Source organism: Lathamus discolor, chromosome 3, assembly GCF_037157495.1.
Source record: "Lathamus discolor isolate bLatDis1 chromosome 3, bLatDis1.hap1, whole genome shotgun sequence".
NCBI lineage: Eukaryota > Metazoa > Chordata > Aves > Psittaciformes > Psittacidae > Lathamus > Lathamus discolor.
Window position 1 is genome coordinate 49,155,497 of NC_088886.1, and position 15,807 is coordinate 49,171,303.

Genomic DNA, 15,807 nt, shown 5'->3' on the forward strand with positions numbered 1-15,807 from the left:
AAAGCAAGAGAGGAAGCGCGACAGAAAGAAGAACTAATTATTACTTCACTTCTGGTCTCCCTTCCTTGCTTGCTTCTGTACTGCCTTTGCTTTTTTTTTTTTTTATCTTCAGAAAAAAGATGCCTGAAAATCCCAGCATACAAAACGTGACTACAATTGAACTCAGGGGCCTCTAAACCTGGAATGTCAGACAAAGAAAAAAGGGGGCAGGAAATAAATGCAGGGACACCTACGGCCACAAAATCACAGAAAAAAAAAAAAAGGAAAAGACAATGCGGGAACGGGAACCTATCATCATGAAACCAAAGAAACAAAAATAGTACCTACATTACATGAAGGCTCTTCATGGCTTAAGCAGGCAAGCAAGAGAAAGCGGGACAAGCTCGCAAGCAGGGGACCCTATCTCCTCAACATCCCAGCAAGATAACGGGGCGTGGAATTGCTCGTAGGGGCCCCCAAAGGCGCAGCATCCCGCATACCAAAACGGGCTGACATTGCTCGCAGGTTCCCCTACCAGCTGGCAAAAGCCTACAGCACCCGGGATTCCCAGGCGGTCTCCCATCCAAGTACTAACCGAGCCCGACCCTGCTTAGCTTCCGAGATCAGACGAGATCGGGCGTTTTCAGGGTGGTATGGCCGTAGGCAGCTGCTCCTCCGACACCGCTGCACTCGGGCCCTCCGCACACGCTCCCGAACCGTACTCAGCCCAAGCCCCTAAAGCCACCGGCACCCTTGTGCGGCTCAACCGCACCAGAAACCCCACGCACGGGGCCCTGCCCACGACATCACGAACCCTCACCCCCCCACCCACCCCCACAACCAACGCCATGCGCCGTTCCCCCTTTACCAACAGCAGGAACGGGGACCCCCACGGACCTGCCCCTCCGCAGCACCACACCGAGAAAAAGGGCTCCGGAATTGCCAGCAGGGCTACCTATGGCCTCAACAACCCGGCAAGGAAAAGGGGGCTGGAATTGCTCGCACGGCCATCCATGGCCTAAGCAGGCAAGCAAGAGAAAGCGGGACAAGCTCGCAAGCAGGGGACCCTATCTCCTCAACATCCCAGCAAGATAACGGGGCGTGGAATTGCTCGTAGGGGCCCCCAAAGGCACAGCATCCCGCATACCAAAACGGGCTGACATTGCTCGCAGGTTCCCCTACCAGCTGGCAAAAGCCTACAGCACCCGGGATTCCCAGGCGGTCTCCCATCCAAGTACTAACCGAGCCCGACCCTGCTTAGCTTCCGAGATCAGACGAGATCGGGCGTTTTCAGGGTGGTGTGGCCGTAGGCAGCCGCTCCTCCGACACCGCTGCACTCGGGCCCTCCGCACACGCTCCCGAACCGTACTCAGCCCAAGCCCCTAAAGCCACCGGCACCCTTGTGCTGCTCAACCGCACCAGAAACCCCACGCACGGGGCCCTGCCCACGACATCACGAACCCTCACCCCCCCACCCACCCCCACAACCAACGCCATGCGCCGTTCCCCCTTTACCAACAGCAGGAACGGGGACCCCCACGGACCTGCCCCTCCGCAGCACCACACCGAGAAAAAGGGCTCCGGAATTGCCTGCAGGGCTACCTATGGCCTCAACAACCCGGCAAGGAAAAGGGGGCTGGAATTGCTCGCACGGCCATCCATAGCCTAAGCAGGCAAGCAAGAGAAAGCGGGACAAGCTCGCAATCAGGGGACCCTATCTCCTCAACATCCCAGCAAGATAACGGGGCGTGGAATTGCTCGTGGGGGCCCCCAAAGGCGCAGCATCCCTCATACAAAAACGGGCTGACATTGCTCGCAGGTTCCCCTACCAGCTGGCAAAAGCCTACAGCACCCGGGATTCCCAGGCGGTCTCCCATCCAAGTACTAACCGAGCCCGACCCTGCTTAGCTTCCGAGATCAGACGAGATCGGGCGTTTACAGGGTGGTGTGGCCGTAGACAGCCGTTCCTCCGACACCGCTGCACTCGGGCCCTCCGCACACGCTCCAGAACCGTACTCAGCCCAAGCCCCTAAAGCCACCGGCACCCTTGTGCGGCTCAACCGCACCAGAAACCCCACGCACGGGGCCCTGCCCACGACATCACGAACCCTCACCCCCCCACCCACCCCCACAACCAACGCCATGCGCCGTTCCCCCTTTACCAACAGCAGGAACGGGGACCCCCACGGACCTGCCCCTCCGCAGCACCACACCGAGAAAAAGGGCTCCGGAATTGCCTGCAGGGCTACCTATGGCCTCAACAACCCGGCAAGGAAAAGGGGGCTGGAATTGCTCGCACGGCCATCCATGGCCTAAGCAGGCAAGCAAGAGAAAGCGGGACAAGCTCGCAAGCAGGGGACCCTATCTCCTCAACATCCCAGCAAGATAACGGGGCGTGGAATTGCTCGTAGGGGCCCCCAAAGGCGCAGCATCCCGCATACCAAAACGGGCTGACATTGCTCGCAGGTTCCCCTACCAGCTGGCAAAAGCCTACAGCACCCGGGATTCCCAGGCGGTCTCCCATCCAAGTACTAACCGAGCCCGACCCTGCTTAGCTTCCGAGATCAGACGAGATCGGGTGTTTTCAGGGTGGTGTGGCCGTAGGCAGCCGCTCCTCCGACACCGCTGCACTCGGGCCCTCCGCACACGCTCCCGAACCGTACTCAGCCCAAGCCCCTAAAGCCACCGGCACCCTTGTGCTGCTCAACCGCACCAGAAACCCCACGCACGGGGCCCTGCCCACGACATCACGAACCCTCACCCCCCCACCCACCCCCACAACCAACGCCATGCGCCGTTCCCCCTTTACCAACAGCAGGAACGGGGACCCCCACGGACCTGCCCCTCCGCAGCCCTACACCGAGAAAAAGGGCTCCGGAATTGCCTGCAGGGCTACCTATGGCCTCAACAACCCGGCAAGGAAAAGGGGGCTGGAATTGCTCGCACGGCCATCCATGGCCTAAGCAGGCAAGCAAGAGAAAGCGGGACAAGCTCGCAAGCAGGGGACCCTATCTCCTCAACATCCCAGCAAGATAACGGGGCGTGGAATTGCTCGTAGGGGCCCCCAAAGGCGCAGCATCCCGCATACCAAAACGGGCTGACATTGCTCGCAGGTTCCCCTACCAGCTGGCAAAAGCCTACAGCACCCGGGATTCCCAGGCGGTCTCCCAACCAAGTACTAACCGAGCCCGACCCTGCTTAGCTTCCGAGATCAGACGAGATCGGGCGTTTTCAGGGTGGTGTGGCCGTAGGCAGCCACTCCTCCGACACCACTGCACTCGGGCCCTCCGCACACGCTCCCGAACCGTACTCAGCCCAAGCCCCTAAAGCCACCGGCACCCTTGTGCGGCTCAACCGCACCAGAAACCCCACGCACGGGGCCCTGCCCACGACATCACGAACCCTCACCCCCCCACCCACCCCCACAACCAACGCCATGCGCCGTTCCCCCTTTACCAACAGCAGGAACGGGGACCCCCACGGACCTGCCCCTCCGCAGCACCACACCGAGAAAAAGGGCACCGGAATTGCCTGCTGGGCTACCTATGGCCTCAACAACCCGGCAAGGAAAAGGGGGCTGGAATTGCTCGCACGGCCATCCATGGCCTAAGCAGGCAAGCAAGAGAAAGCGGGACAAGCTCGCAAGCAGGGGACCCTATCTCCTCAACATCCCAGCAAGATAACGGGGCGTGGAATTGCTCGTAGGGGCCCCCAAAGGCGCAGCATCCCGCATACCAAAACGGGCTGACATTGCTCGCAGGTTCCCCTACCAGCTGGCAAAAGCCTACAGCACCCGGGATTCCCAGGCGGTCTCCCATCCAAGTACTAACCGAGCCCGACCCTGCTTAGCTTCCGAGATCAGACGAGATCGGGCGTTTTCAGGGTGGTGTGGCCGTAGGCAGCCGTTCCTCCGACACCGCTGCACTCGGGCCCTCCGCACACGCTCCCGAACCGTACTCAGCCCAAGCCCCTAAAGCCACCGGCACCCTTGTGCGGCTCAACCGCACCAGAAACCCCACACACGGGGCCCTGCCCACGACATCACGAACCCTCACCCCCCCACCCACCCCCACAACCAACGCCATGCGCCGTTCCCCCTTTACCAACAGCAGGAACGGGGACCCCCACGGACCTGCCCCTCCGCAGCACCACACCGAGAAAAAGGGCTCCGGAATTGCCTGCAGGGCTACCTATGGCCTCAACAACCCGGCAAGGAAAAGGGGGCTGGAATTGCTCGCACGGCCATCCATGGCCTAAGCAGGCAAGCAAGAGAAAGCGGGACAAGCTCGCAAGCAGGGGACCCTACCTCCTCAACATCCCAGCAAGATAACGGGGCGTGGAATTGCCCGTGGGGGCCCCCAAAGGCGCAGCATCCCGCATACCAAAACGGGCTGACATCGCTCGCAGGTTCCCCTACCAGCTGGCAAAAGCCTACAGCGCCCGGGATTCCCAGGCGGTCTCCCATCCAAGTACTAACCGAGCCCGACCCTGCTTAGCTTCCGAGATCAGACGAGATCGGGCGTTTTCAGGGTGGTATGGCCGTAGGCAGCCGCTCCTCCGACACCGCTGCACTCGGGCCCTCCGCACACGCTCCCGAACCGTACTCAGCCCAAGCCCCTAAAGCCACCGGCACCCTTGTGCTGCTCAACCGCACCAGAAACCCCACGCACGGGGCCCTGCCCACGACATCACGAACCCTCACCCCCCCACCCACCCCCACAACCAACGCCATGCGCCGTTCCCCCTTTACCAACAGCAGGAACGGGGACCCCCACGGACCTGCCCCTCCGCAGCACCACACCGAGAAAAAGGGCTCCGGAATTGCCTGCAGGGCTACCTATGGCCTCAACAACCCGGCAAGGAAAAGGGGGCTGGAATTGCTCGCACGGCCATCCATGGCCTAAGCAGGCAAGCAAGAGAAAGCGGGACAAGCTCGCAAGCAGGGGACCCTATCTCCTCAACATCCCAGCAAGATAACGGGGCGTGGAATTGCTCGTAGGGGCCCCCAAAGGCGCAGCATCCCGCATACCAAAACGGGCTGACATTGCTCGCAGGTTCCCCTACCAGCTGGCAAAAGCCTACAGCACCCGGGATTCCCAGGCGGTCTCCCATCCAAGTACTAACCGAGCCCGACCCTGCTTAGCTTCCGAGATCAGACGAGATCGGGCGTTTTCAGGGTGGTATGGCCGTAGGCAGCCGCTCCTCCGACACCGCTGCACTCGGGCCCTCCGCACACGCTCCCGAACCGTACTCAGCCCAAGCCCCTAAAGCCACCGGCACCCTTGTGCTGCTCAACCGCACCAGAAACCCCACGCACGGGGCCCTGCCCACGACATCACGAACCCTCACCCCCCCACCCACCCCCACAACCAACGCCATGCGCCGTTCCCCCTTTACCAACAGCAGGAACGGGGACCCCCACGGACCTGCCCCTCCGCAGCACCACACCGAGAAAAAGGGCTCCGGAATTGCCTGCAGGGCTACCTATGGCCTCAACAACCCGGCAAGGAAAAGGGGGCTGGAATTGCTCGCACGGCCATCCATAGCCTAAGCAGGCAAGCAAGAGAAAGCGGGACAAGCTCGCAAGCAGGGGACCCTATCTCCTCAACATCCCAGCAAGATAACGGGGCGTGGAATTGCTCGTGGGGGCCCCCAAAGGCGCAGCATCCCGCATACCAAAACGGGCTGACATTGCTCGCAGGTTCCCCTACCAGCTGGCAAAAGCCTACAGCACCCGGGATTCCCAGGCGGTCTGCCATCCAAGTACTAACCGAGCCCGACCCTGCTTAGCTTCCGAGATCAGACGAGATCGGGCGTTTTCAGGGTGGTGTGGCCGTAGGCAGCTGCTCCTCCGACACCGCTGCACTCGGGCCCTCCGCACACGCTCCCGAACCGTACTCAGCCCAAGCCCCTAAAGCCACCGGCACCCTTGTGCGGCTCAACCGCACCAGAAACCCCACGCACGGGGCCCTGCCCACGACATCACGAACCCTCACCCCCCCACCCACCCCCACAACCAACGCCATGCGCCGTTCCCCCTTTACCAACAGCAGGAACGGGGACCCCCACGGACCTGCCCCTCCGCAGCACCACACCGAGAAAAAGGGCTCCGGAATTGCCTGCAGGGCTACCTATGGCCTCAACAACCCGGCAAGGAAAAGGGGGCTGGAATTGCTCGCACGGCCATCCATAGCCTAAGCAGGCAAGCAAGAGAAAGCGGGACAAGCTCGCAATCAGGGGACCCTATCTCCTCAACATCCCAGCAAGATAACGGGGCGTGGAATTGCTCGTGGGGGCCCCCAAAGGCGCAGCATCCCGCATACAAAAACGGGCTGACATTGCTCGCAGGTTCCCCTACCAGCTGGCAAAAGCCTACAGCACCCGGGATTCCCAGGCGGTCTCCCATCCAAGTACTAACCGAGCCCGACCCTGCTTAGCTTCCGAGATCAGACGAGATCGGGCGTTTTCAGGGTGGTGTGGCCGTAGGCAGCCGTTCCTCCGACACCGCTGCACTCGGGCCCTCCGCACACGCTCCCGAACCGTACTCAGCCCAAGCCCCTAAAGCCACCGGCACCCTTGTGCGGCTCAACCGCACCAGAAACCCCACACACGGGGCCCTGCCCACGACATCACGAACCCTCACCCCCCCACCCACCCCCACAACCAACGCCATGCGCCGTTCCCCCTTTACCAACAGCAGGAACGGGGACCCCCACGGACCTGCCCCTCCGCAGCACCACACCGAGAAAAAGGGCTCCGGAATTGCCTGCAGGGCTACCTATGGCCTCAACAACCCGGCAAGGAAAAGGGGGCTGGAATTGCTCGCACGGCCATCCATAGCCTAAGCAGGCAAGCAAGAGAAAGCGGGACAAGCTCGCAAGCAGGGGACCCTATCTCCTCAACATCCCAGCAAGATAACGGGGCGTGGAATTGCTCGTGGGGGCCCCCAAAGGCGCAGCATCCCTCATACAAAAACGGGCTGACATTGCTCGCAGGTTCCCCTACCAGCTGGCAAAAGCCTACAGCACCCGGGATTCCCAGGCGGTCTCCCATCCAAGTACTAACCGAGCCCGACCCTGCTTAGCTTCCGAGATCAGACGAGATCGGGCGTTTTCATGATGGTGTGGCCGTAGGCAGCCGTTCCTCCGACACCGCTGCACTCGGGCCCTCCGCACACGCTCCCGAACCGTACTCAGCCCAAGCCCCTAAAGCCACCGGCACCCTTGTGCGGCTCAACCGCACCAGAAACCCCACACACGGGGCCCTGCCCACGACATCACGAACCCTCACCCCCCCACCCACCCCCACAACCAACGCCATGCGCCGTTCCCCCTTTACCAACAGCAGGAACGGGGACCCCCACGGACCTGCCCCTCCGCAGCACCACACCGAGAAAAAGGGCTCCGGAATTGCCTGCAGGGCTACCTATGGCCTCAACAACCCGGCAAGGAAAAGGGGGCTGGAATTGCTCGCACGGCCATCCATGGCCTAAGCAGGCAAGCAAGAGAAAGCGGGACAAGCTCGCAAGCAGGGGACCCTACCTCCTCAACATCCCAGCAAGATAACGGGGCGTGGAATTGCCCGTGGGGGCCCCCAAAGGCGCAGCATCCCGCATACCAAAACGGGCTGACATTGCTCGCAGGTTCCCCTACCAGCTGGCAAAAGCCTACAGCACCCGGGATTCCCAGGCGGTCTCCCATCCAAGTACTAACCGAGCCCGACCCTGCTTAGCTTCCGAGATCAGACGAGATCGGGCGTTTTCAGGGTGGTGTGGCCGTAGGCAGCCACTCCACCGACACCACTGCACTCGGGCCCTCCGCACACGCTCCCGAACCGTACTCAGCCCAAGCCCCTAAAGCCACCGGCACCCTTGTGCTGCTCAACCGCACCAGAAACCCCACGCACGGGGCCCTGCCCACGACATCACGAACCCTCACCCCCCCACCCACCCCCACAACCAACGCCATGCGCCGTTCCCCCTTTACCAACAGCAGGAACGGGGACCCCCACGGACCTGCCCCTCCGCAGCACCACACCGAGAAAAAGGGCTCCGGAATTGCCTGCAGGGCTACCTATGGCCTCAACAACCCGGCAAGGAAAAGGGGGCTGGAATTGCTCGCACGGCCATCCATGGCCTAAGCAGGCAAGCAAGAGAAAGCGGGACAAGCTCGCAAGCAGGGGACCCTATCTCCTCAACATCCCAGCAAGATAACGGGGCGTGGAATTGCTCGTGGGGGCCCCCAAAGGCGCAGCATCCCGCATACAAAAACGGGCTGACATTGCTCGCAGGTTCCCCTACCAGCTGGCAAAAGCCTACAGCACCCGGGATTCCCAGGCGGTCTCCCATCCAAGTACTAACCGAGCCCGACCCTGCTTAGCTTCCGAGATCAGACGAGATCGGGCGTTTTCAGGGTGGTGTGGCCGTAGGCAGCCACTCCTCCGACCCCGCTGCACTCGGGCCCTCCGCACACGCTCCCGAACCGTACTCAGCCCAAGCCCCTAAAGCCACCGGCACCCTTGTGCTGCTCAACCGCACCAGAAACCCCACGCACGGGGCCCTGCCCACGACATCACGAACCCTCACCCCCCCACCCACCCCCACAACCAACGCCATGCGCCGTTCCCCCTTTACCAACAGCAGGAACGGGGACCCCCACGGACCTGCCCCTCCGCAGCACCACACCGAGAAAAAGGGCTCCGGAATTGCCTGCAGGGCTACCTATGGCCTCAACAACCCGGCAAGGAAAAGGGGGCTGGAATTGCTCGCACGGCCATCCATGGCCTAAGCAGGCAAGCAAGAGAAAGCGGGACAAGCTCGCAAGCAGGGGACCCTATCTCCTCAACATCCCAGCAAGATAACGGGGCGTGGAATTGCTCGTAGGGGCCCCCAAAGGCGCAGCATCCCGCATACCAAAACGGGCTGACATTGCTCGCAGGTTCCCCTACCAGCTGGCAAAAGCCTACAGCACCCGGGATTCCCAGGCGGTCTCCCATCCAAGTACTAACCGAGCCCGACCCTGCTTAGCTTCCGAGATCAGACGAGATCGGGCGTTTTCAGGGTGGTATGGCCGTAGGCAGCCGCTCCTCCGACACCGCTGCACTCGGGCCCTCCGCACACGCTCCCGAACCGTACTCAGCCCAAGCCCCTAAAGCCACCGGCACCCTTGTGCTGCTCAACCGCACCAGAAACCCCACGCACGGGGCCCTGCCCACGACATCACGAACCCTCACCCCCCCACCCACCCCCACAACCAACGCCATGCGCCGTTCCCCCTTTACCAACAGCAGGAACGGGGACCCCCACGGACCTGCCCCTCCGCAGCACCACACCGAGAAAAAGGGCTCCGGAATTGCCTGCAGGGCTACCTATGGCCTCAACAACCCGGCAAGGAAAAGGGGGCTGGAATTGCTCGCACGGCCATCCATAGCCTAAGCAGGCAAGCAAGAGAAAGCGGGACAAGCTCGCAAGCAGGGGACCCTATCTCCTCAACATCCCAGCAAGATAACGGGGCGTGGAATTGCCCGTGGGGGCCCCCAAAGGCGCAGCATCCCGCATACAAAAACGGGCTGACATTGCTCGCAGGTTCCCCTACCAGCTGGCAAAAGCCTACAGCACCCGGGATTCCCAGGCGGTCTCCCATCCAAGTACTAACCGAGCCCGACCCTGCTTAGCTTCCGAGATCAGACGAGATCGGGCGTTTTCAGGGTGGTGTGGCCGTAGGCAGCTGCTCCTCCGACACCGCTGCACTCGGGCCCTCCGCACACGCTCCCGAACCGTACTCAGCCCAAGCCCCTAAAGCCACCGGCACCCTTGTGCGGCTCAACCGCACCAGAAACCCCACGCACGGGGCCCTGCCCACGACATCACGAACCCTCACCCCCCCACCCACCCCCACAACCAACGCCATGCGCCGTTCCCCCTTTACCAACAGCAGGAACGGGGACCCCCACGGACCTGCCCCTCCGCAGCACCACACCGAGAAAAAGGGCTCCGGAATTGCCTGCAGGGCTACCTATGGCCTCAACAACCCGGCAAGGAAAAGGGGGCTGGAATTGCTCGCACGGCCATCCATAGCCTAAGCAGGCAAGCAAGAGAAAGCGGGACAAGCTCGCAATCAGGGGACCCTATCTCCTCAACATCCCAGCAAGATAACGGGGCGTGGAATTGCTCGTGGGGGCCCCCAAAGGCGCAGCATCCCGCATACCAAAACGGGCTGACATTGCTCGCAGGTTCCCCTACCAGCTGGCAAAAGCCTACAGCACCCGGGATTCCCAGGCGGTCTCCCATCCAAGTACTAACCGAGCCCGACCCTGCTTAGCTTCCGAGATCAGACGAGATCGGGCGTTTTCAGGGTGGTGTGGCCGTAGGCAGCCGTTCCTCCGACACCGCTGCACTCGGGCCCTCCGCACACGCTCCCGAACCGTACTCAGCCCAAGCCCCTAAAGCCACCGGCACCCTTGTGCGGCTCAACCGCACCAGAAACCCCACACACGGGGCCCTGCCCACGACATCACGAACCCTCACCCCCCCACCCACCCCCACAACCAACGCCATGCGCCGTTCCCCCTTTACCAACAGCAGGAACGGGGACCCCCACGGACCTGCCCCTCCGCAGCACCACACCGAGAAAAAGGGCTCCGGAATTGCCTGCAGGGCTACCTATGGCCTCAACAACCCGGCAAGGAAAAGGGGGCTGGAATTGCTCGCACGGCCATCCATGGCCTAAGCAGGCAAGCAAGAGAAAGCGGGACAAGCTCGCAAGCAGGGGACCCTACCTCCTCAACATCCCAGCAAGATAACGGGGCGTGGAATTGCTCGTGGGGGCCCCCAAAGGCGCAGCATCCCGCATACCAAAACGGGCTGACATTGCTCGCAGGTTCCCCTACCAGCTGGCAAAAGCCTACAGCACCCGGGATTCCCAGGCGGTCTCCCATCCAAGTACTAACCGAGCCCGACCCTGCTTAGCTTCCGAGATCAGACGAGATCGGGCGTTTTCAGGGTGGTGTGGCCGTAGGCAGCCGCTCCTCCGACACCGCTGCACTCGGGCCCTCCGCACACGCTCCCGAACCGTACTCAGCCCAAGCCCCTAAAGCCACCGGCACCCTTGTGCTGCTCAACCGCACCAGAAACCCCACGCACGGGGCCCTGCCCACGACATCACGAACCCTCACCCCCCCACCCACCCCCACAACCAACGCCATGCGCCGTTCCCCCTTTACCAACAGCAGGAACGGGGACCCCCACGGACCTGCCCCTCCGCAGCACCACACCGAGAAAAAGGGCTCCGGAATTGCCTGCAGGGCTACCTATGGCCTCAACAACCCGGCAAGGAAAAGGGGGCTGGAATTGCTCGCACGGCCATCCATGGCCTAAGCAGGCAAGCAAGAGAAAGCGGGACAAGCTCGCAAGCAGGGGACCCTATCTCCTCAACATCCCAGCAAGATAACGGGGCGTGGAATTGCCCGTGGGGGCCCCCAAAGGCGCAGCATCCCGCATACAAAAACGGGCTGACATTGCTCGCAGGTTCCCCTACCAGCTGGCAAAAGCCTACAGCACCCGGGACTCCCAGGCGGTCTCCCATCCAAGTACTAACCGAGCCCGACCCTGCTTAGCTTCCGAGATCAGACGAGATCGGGCGTTTTCAGGGTGGTGTGGCCGTAGGCAGCCACTCCTCCGACACCGCTGCACTCGGGCCCTCCGCACACGCTCCCGAACCGTACTCAGCCCAAGCCCCTAAAGCCACCGGCACCCTTGTGCTGCTCAACCGCACCAGAAACCCCACGCACGGGGCCCTGCCCACGACATCACGAACCCTCACCCCCCCACCCACCCCCACAACCAACGCCATGCGCCGTTCCCCCTTTACCAACAGCAGGAACGGGGACCCCCACGGACCTGCCCCTCCGCAGCACCACACCGAGAAAAAGGGCTCCGGAATTGCCTGCAGGGCTACCTATGGCCTCAACAACCCGGCAAGGAAAAGGGGGCTGGAATTGCTCGCACGGCCATCCATGGCCTAAGCAGGCAAGCAAGAGAAAGCGGGACAAGCTCGCAAGCAGGGGACCCTATCTCCTCAACATCCCAGCAAGATAACGGGGCGTGGAATTGCCCGTGGGGGCCCCCAAAGGCGCAGCATCCCTCATACAAAAACGGGCTGACATTGCTCGCAGGTTCCCCTACCAGCTGGCAAAAGCCTACAGCACCCGGGATTCCCAGGCGGTCTCCCATCCAAGTACTAACCGAGCCCGACCCTGCTTAGCTTCCGAGATCAGACGAGATCGGGCGTTTTCAGGGTGGTGTGGCCGTAGGCAGCCACTCCACCGACACCACTGCACTCGGGCCCTCCGCACACGCTCCCGAACCGTACTCAGCCCAAGCCCCTAAAGCCACCGGCACCCTTGTGCTGCTCAACCGCACCAGAAACCCCACGCACGGGGCCCTGCCCACGACATCACGAACCCTCACCCCCCCACCCACCCCCACAACCAACGCCATGCGCCGTTCCCCCTTTACCAACAGCAGGAACGGGGACCCCCACGGACCTGCCCCTCCGCAGCACCACACCGAGAAAAAGGGCTCCGGAATTGCCTGCAGGGCTACCTATGGCCTCAACAACCCGGCAAGGAAAAGGGGGCTGGAATTGCTTGCACGGCCATCCATGGCCTAAGCAGGCAAGCAAGAGAAAGCGGGACAAGCTCGCAAGCAGGGGACCCTATCTCCTCAACATCCCAGCAAGATAACGGGGCGTGGAATTGCTCGTGGGGGCCCCCAAAGGCGCAGCATCCCGCATACCAAAACGGGCTGACATTGCTCGCAGGTTCCCCTACCAGCTGGCAAAAGCCTACAGCACCCGGGATTCCCAGGCGGTCTCCCAACCAAGTACTAACCAAGCCCGACCCTGCTTAGCTTCCGAGATCAGACGAGATCGGGCGTTTTCAGGGTGGTGTGGCCGTAGGCAGCCGCTCCTCCGACACCGCTGCACTCGGGCCCTCCGCACACGCTCCCGAACCGTACTCAGCCCAAGCCCCTAAAGCCACCGGCACCCTTGTGCTGCTCAACCGCACCAGAAACCCCACGCACGGGGCCCTGCCCACGACATCACGAACCCTCACCCCCCCACCCACCCCCACAACCAACGCCATGCGCCGTTCCCCCTTTACCAACAGCAGGAACGGGGACCCCCACGGACCTGCCCCTCCGCAGCACCACACCGAGAAAAAGGGCTCCGGAATTGCCTGCAGGGCTACCTATGGCCTCAACAACCCGGCAAGGAAAAGGGGGCTGGAATTGCTCGCACGGCCATCCATAGCCTAAGCAGGCAAGCAAGAGAAAGCGGGACAAGCTCGCAAGCAGGGGACCCTATCTCCTCAACATCCCAGCAAGATAACGGGGCGTGGAATTGCCCGTGGGGGCCCCCAAAGGCGCAGCATCCCGCATACAAAAACGGGCTGACATTGCTCGCAGGTTCCCCTACCAGCTGGCAAAAGCCTACAGCACCCGGGATTCCCAGGCGGTCTCCCATCCAAGTACTAACCGAGCCCGACCCTGCTTAGCTTCCGAGATCAGACGAGATCGGGCGTTTTCAGGGTGGTGTGGCCGTAGGCAGCTGCTCCTCCGACACCGCTGCACTCGGGCCCTCCGCACACGCTCCCGAACCGTACTCAGCCCAAGCCCCTAAAGCCACCGGCACCCTTGTGCGGCTCAACCGCACCAGAAACCCCACGCACGGGGCCCTGCCCACGACATCACGAACCCTCACCCCCCCACCCACCCCCACAACCAACGCCATGCGCCGTTCCCCCTTTACCAACAGCAGGAACGGGGACCCCCACGGACCTGCCCCTCCGCAGCACCACACCGAGAAAAAGGGCTCCGGAATTGCCTGCAGGGCTACCTATGGCCTCAACAACCCGGCAAGGAAAAGGGGGCTGGAATTGCTCGCACGGCCATCCATAGCCTAAGCAGGCAAGCAAGAGAAAGCGGGACAAGCTCGCAATCAGGGGACCCTATCTCCTCAACATCCCAGCAAGATAACGGGGCGTGGAATTGCTCGTGGGGGCCCCCAAAGGCGCAGCATCCCTCATACAAAAACGGGCTGACATTGCTCGCAGGTTCCCCTACCAGCTGGCAAAAGCCTACAGCACCCGGGATTCCCAGGCGGTCTCCCATCCAAGTACTAACCGAGCCCGACCCTGCTTAGCTTCCGAGATCAGACGAGATCGGGCGTTTTCAGGGTGGTGTGGCCGTAGGCAGCCACTCCTCCGACACCGCTGCACTCGGGCCCTCCGCACACGCTCCCGAACCGTACTCAGCCCAAGCCCCTAAAGCCACCGGCACCCTTGTGCTGCTCAACCGCACCAGAAACCCCACGCACGGGGCCCTGCCCACGACATCACGAACCCTCACCCCCCCACCCACCCCCACAACCAACGCCATGCGCCGTTCCCCCTTTACCAACAGCAGGAACGGGGACCCCCACGGACCTGCCCCTCCGCAGCACCACACCGAGAAAAAGGGCTCCGGAATTGCCTGCAGGGCTACCTATGGCCTCAACAACCCGGCAAGGAAAAGGGGGCTGGAATTGCTCGCACGGCCATCCATGGCCTAAGCAGGCAAGCAAGAGAAAGCGGGACAAGCTCGCAAGCAGGGGACCCTATCTCCTCAACATCCCAGCAAGATAACGGGGCGTGGAATTGCCCGTGGGGGCCCCCAAAGGCGCAGCATCCCGCATACAAAAACGGGCTGACATTGCTCGCAGGTTCCCCTACCAGCTGGCAAAAGCCTACAGCACCCGGGATTCCCAGGCGGTCTCCCATCCAAGTACTAACCGAGCCCGACCCTGCTTAGCTTCCGAGATCAGACGAGATCGGGCGTTTTCAGGGTGGTGTGGCCGTAGGCAGCCGCTCCTCCGACACCGCTGCACTCGGGCCCTCCGCACACGCTCCCGAACCGTACTCAGCCCAAGCCCCTAAAGCCACCGGCACCCTTGTGCTGCTCAACCGCACCAGAAACCCCACGCACGGGGCCCTGCCCACGACATCACGAACCCTCACCCCCCCACCCACCCCCACAACCAACGCCATGCGCCGTTCCCCCTTTACCAACAGCAGGAACGGGGACCCCCACGGACCTGCCCCTCCGCAGCACCACACCGAGAAAAAGGGCTCCGGAATTGCCAGCAGGGCTACCTATGGCCTCAACAACCCGGCAAGGAAAAGGGGGCTGGAATTGCTCGCACGGCCATCCATGGCCTAAGCAGGCAAGCAAGAGAAAGCGGGACAAGCTCGCAAGCAGGGGACCCTATCTCCTCAACATCCCAGCAAGATAACGGGGCGTGGAATTGCTCGTAGGGGCCCCCAAAGGCACAGCATCCCGCATACCAAAACGGGCTGACATTGCTCGCAGGTTCCCCTACCAGCTGGCAAAAGCCTACAGCACCCGGGATTCCCAGGCGGTCTCCCATCCAAGTACTAACCGAGCCCGACCCTGCTTAGCTTCCGAGATCAGACGAGATCGGGCGTTTTCAGGGTGGTGTGGCCGTAGGCAGCCGCTCCTCCGACACCGCTGCACTCGGGCCCTCCGCACACGCTCCCGAACCGTACTCAGCCCAAGCCCCTAAAGCCACCGGCACCCTTGTGCTGCTCAACCGCACCAGAAACCCCACGCACGGGGCCCTGCCCACGACATCACGAACCCTCACCCCCCCACCCACCCCCACAACCAACGCCATGCGCCGTTCCCCCTTTACCAACAGCAGGAACGGGGACCCCCACGGACCTGCCCCTCCGCAGCACCACACCGAGAAAAAGGGCTCCGGAATTGCCTGC

The 15,807-nt window shown here is 62.4% G+C and overlaps 24 non-coding genes across 24 annotated transcripts; all 24 read right to left on the reverse strand.

Moving 5' to 3' along the window:
* Window positions 1-525: 525 nt before the first annotated feature.
* LOC136012400 (5S ribosomal RNA) lies at window positions 526-644 on the reverse strand. Its single transcript, XR_010611699.1, has one exon. It is a non-coding gene; the product is annotated as a 5S ribosomal RNA (ribosomal RNA).
* A 528-nt stretch (window positions 645-1,172) lies between these two features.
* On the reverse strand, window positions 1,173-1,291 carry LOC136012406 (5S ribosomal RNA). The gene has a single exon (XR_010611705.1). It is a non-coding gene; the product is annotated as a 5S ribosomal RNA (ribosomal RNA).
* A 528-nt stretch (window positions 1,292-1,819) lies between these two features.
* LOC136012462 (5S ribosomal RNA) lies at window positions 1,820-1,938 on the reverse strand. The gene has a single exon (XR_010611764.1). It is a non-coding gene; the product is annotated as a 5S ribosomal RNA (ribosomal RNA).
* Window positions 1,939-2,466: 528 nt separating this feature from the next.
* On the reverse strand, window positions 2,467-2,585 carry LOC136012468 (5S ribosomal RNA). Its single transcript, XR_010611768.1, has one exon. It is a non-coding gene; the product is annotated as a 5S ribosomal RNA (ribosomal RNA).
* Window positions 2,586-3,113: 528 nt separating this feature from the next.
* LOC136012461 (5S ribosomal RNA) lies at window positions 3,114-3,232 on the reverse strand. Its single transcript, XR_010611763.1, has one exon. It is a non-coding gene; the product is annotated as a 5S ribosomal RNA (ribosomal RNA).
* Window positions 3,233-3,760: 528 nt separating this feature from the next.
* LOC136012417 (5S ribosomal RNA) lies at window positions 3,761-3,879 on the reverse strand. The gene has a single exon (XR_010611716.1). It is a non-coding gene; the product is annotated as a 5S ribosomal RNA (ribosomal RNA).
* Window positions 3,880-4,407: 528 nt separating this feature from the next.
* Window positions 4,408-4,526, reverse strand: LOC136012478 (5S ribosomal RNA). The gene has a single exon (XR_010611780.1). It is a non-coding gene; the product is annotated as a 5S ribosomal RNA (ribosomal RNA).
* A 528-nt stretch (window positions 4,527-5,054) lies between these two features.
* LOC136012447 (5S ribosomal RNA) lies at window positions 5,055-5,173 on the reverse strand. Its single transcript, XR_010611746.1, has one exon. It is a non-coding gene; the product is annotated as a 5S ribosomal RNA (ribosomal RNA).
* A 528-nt stretch (window positions 5,174-5,701) lies between these two features.
* LOC136012463 (5S ribosomal RNA) lies at window positions 5,702-5,820 on the reverse strand. Its single transcript, XR_010611765.1, has one exon. It is a non-coding gene; the product is annotated as a 5S ribosomal RNA (ribosomal RNA).
* Window positions 5,821-6,348: 528 nt separating this feature from the next.
* LOC136012427 (5S ribosomal RNA) lies at window positions 6,349-6,467 on the reverse strand. Its single transcript, XR_010611726.1, has one exon. It is a non-coding gene; the product is annotated as a 5S ribosomal RNA (ribosomal RNA).
* A 528-nt stretch (window positions 6,468-6,995) lies between these two features.
* LOC136012466 (5S ribosomal RNA) lies at window positions 6,996-7,114 on the reverse strand. Its single transcript, XR_010611767.1, has one exon. It is a non-coding gene; the product is annotated as a 5S ribosomal RNA (ribosomal RNA).
* A 528-nt stretch (window positions 7,115-7,642) lies between these two features.
* LOC136012440 (5S ribosomal RNA) lies at window positions 7,643-7,761 on the reverse strand. The gene has a single exon (XR_010611738.1). It is a non-coding gene; the product is annotated as a 5S ribosomal RNA (ribosomal RNA).
* Window positions 7,762-8,289: 528 nt separating this feature from the next.
* Window positions 8,290-8,408, reverse strand: LOC136012441 (5S ribosomal RNA). The gene has a single exon (XR_010611739.1). It is a non-coding gene; the product is annotated as a 5S ribosomal RNA (ribosomal RNA).
* A 528-nt stretch (window positions 8,409-8,936) lies between these two features.
* Window positions 8,937-9,055, reverse strand: LOC136012458 (5S ribosomal RNA). Its single transcript, XR_010611759.1, has one exon. It is a non-coding gene; the product is annotated as a 5S ribosomal RNA (ribosomal RNA).
* Window positions 9,056-9,583: 528 nt separating this feature from the next.
* LOC136012442 (5S ribosomal RNA) lies at window positions 9,584-9,702 on the reverse strand. Its single transcript, XR_010611740.1, has one exon. It is a non-coding gene; the product is annotated as a 5S ribosomal RNA (ribosomal RNA).
* A 528-nt stretch (window positions 9,703-10,230) lies between these two features.
* LOC136012443 (5S ribosomal RNA) lies at window positions 10,231-10,349 on the reverse strand. Its single transcript, XR_010611741.1, has one exon. It is a non-coding gene; the product is annotated as a 5S ribosomal RNA (ribosomal RNA).
* A 528-nt stretch (window positions 10,350-10,877) lies between these two features.
* LOC136012444 (5S ribosomal RNA) lies at window positions 10,878-10,996 on the reverse strand. The gene has a single exon (XR_010611743.1). It is a non-coding gene; the product is annotated as a 5S ribosomal RNA (ribosomal RNA).
* Window positions 10,997-11,524: 528 nt separating this feature from the next.
* Window positions 11,525-11,643, reverse strand: LOC136012460 (5S ribosomal RNA). Its single transcript, XR_010611762.1, has one exon. It is a non-coding gene; the product is annotated as a 5S ribosomal RNA (ribosomal RNA).
* Window positions 11,644-12,171: 528 nt separating this feature from the next.
* Window positions 12,172-12,290, reverse strand: LOC136012445 (5S ribosomal RNA). The gene has a single exon (XR_010611744.1). It is a non-coding gene; the product is annotated as a 5S ribosomal RNA (ribosomal RNA).
* A 528-nt stretch (window positions 12,291-12,818) lies between these two features.
* Window positions 12,819-12,937, reverse strand: LOC136012459 (5S ribosomal RNA). The gene has a single exon (XR_010611761.1). It is a non-coding gene; the product is annotated as a 5S ribosomal RNA (ribosomal RNA).
* Window positions 12,938-13,465: 528 nt separating this feature from the next.
* On the reverse strand, window positions 13,466-13,584 carry LOC136012446 (5S ribosomal RNA). Its single transcript, XR_010611745.1, has one exon. It is a non-coding gene; the product is annotated as a 5S ribosomal RNA (ribosomal RNA).
* A 528-nt stretch (window positions 13,585-14,112) lies between these two features.
* LOC136012448 (5S ribosomal RNA) lies at window positions 14,113-14,231 on the reverse strand. Its single transcript, XR_010611747.1, has one exon. It is a non-coding gene; the product is annotated as a 5S ribosomal RNA (ribosomal RNA).
* A 528-nt stretch (window positions 14,232-14,759) lies between these two features.
* On the reverse strand, window positions 14,760-14,878 carry LOC136012449 (5S ribosomal RNA). Its single transcript, XR_010611749.1, has one exon. It is a non-coding gene; the product is annotated as a 5S ribosomal RNA (ribosomal RNA).
* A 528-nt stretch (window positions 14,879-15,406) lies between these two features.
* LOC136012450 (5S ribosomal RNA) lies at window positions 15,407-15,525 on the reverse strand. Its single transcript, XR_010611750.1, has one exon. It is a non-coding gene; the product is annotated as a 5S ribosomal RNA (ribosomal RNA).
* Window positions 15,526-15,807: the final 282 nt, after the last annotated feature.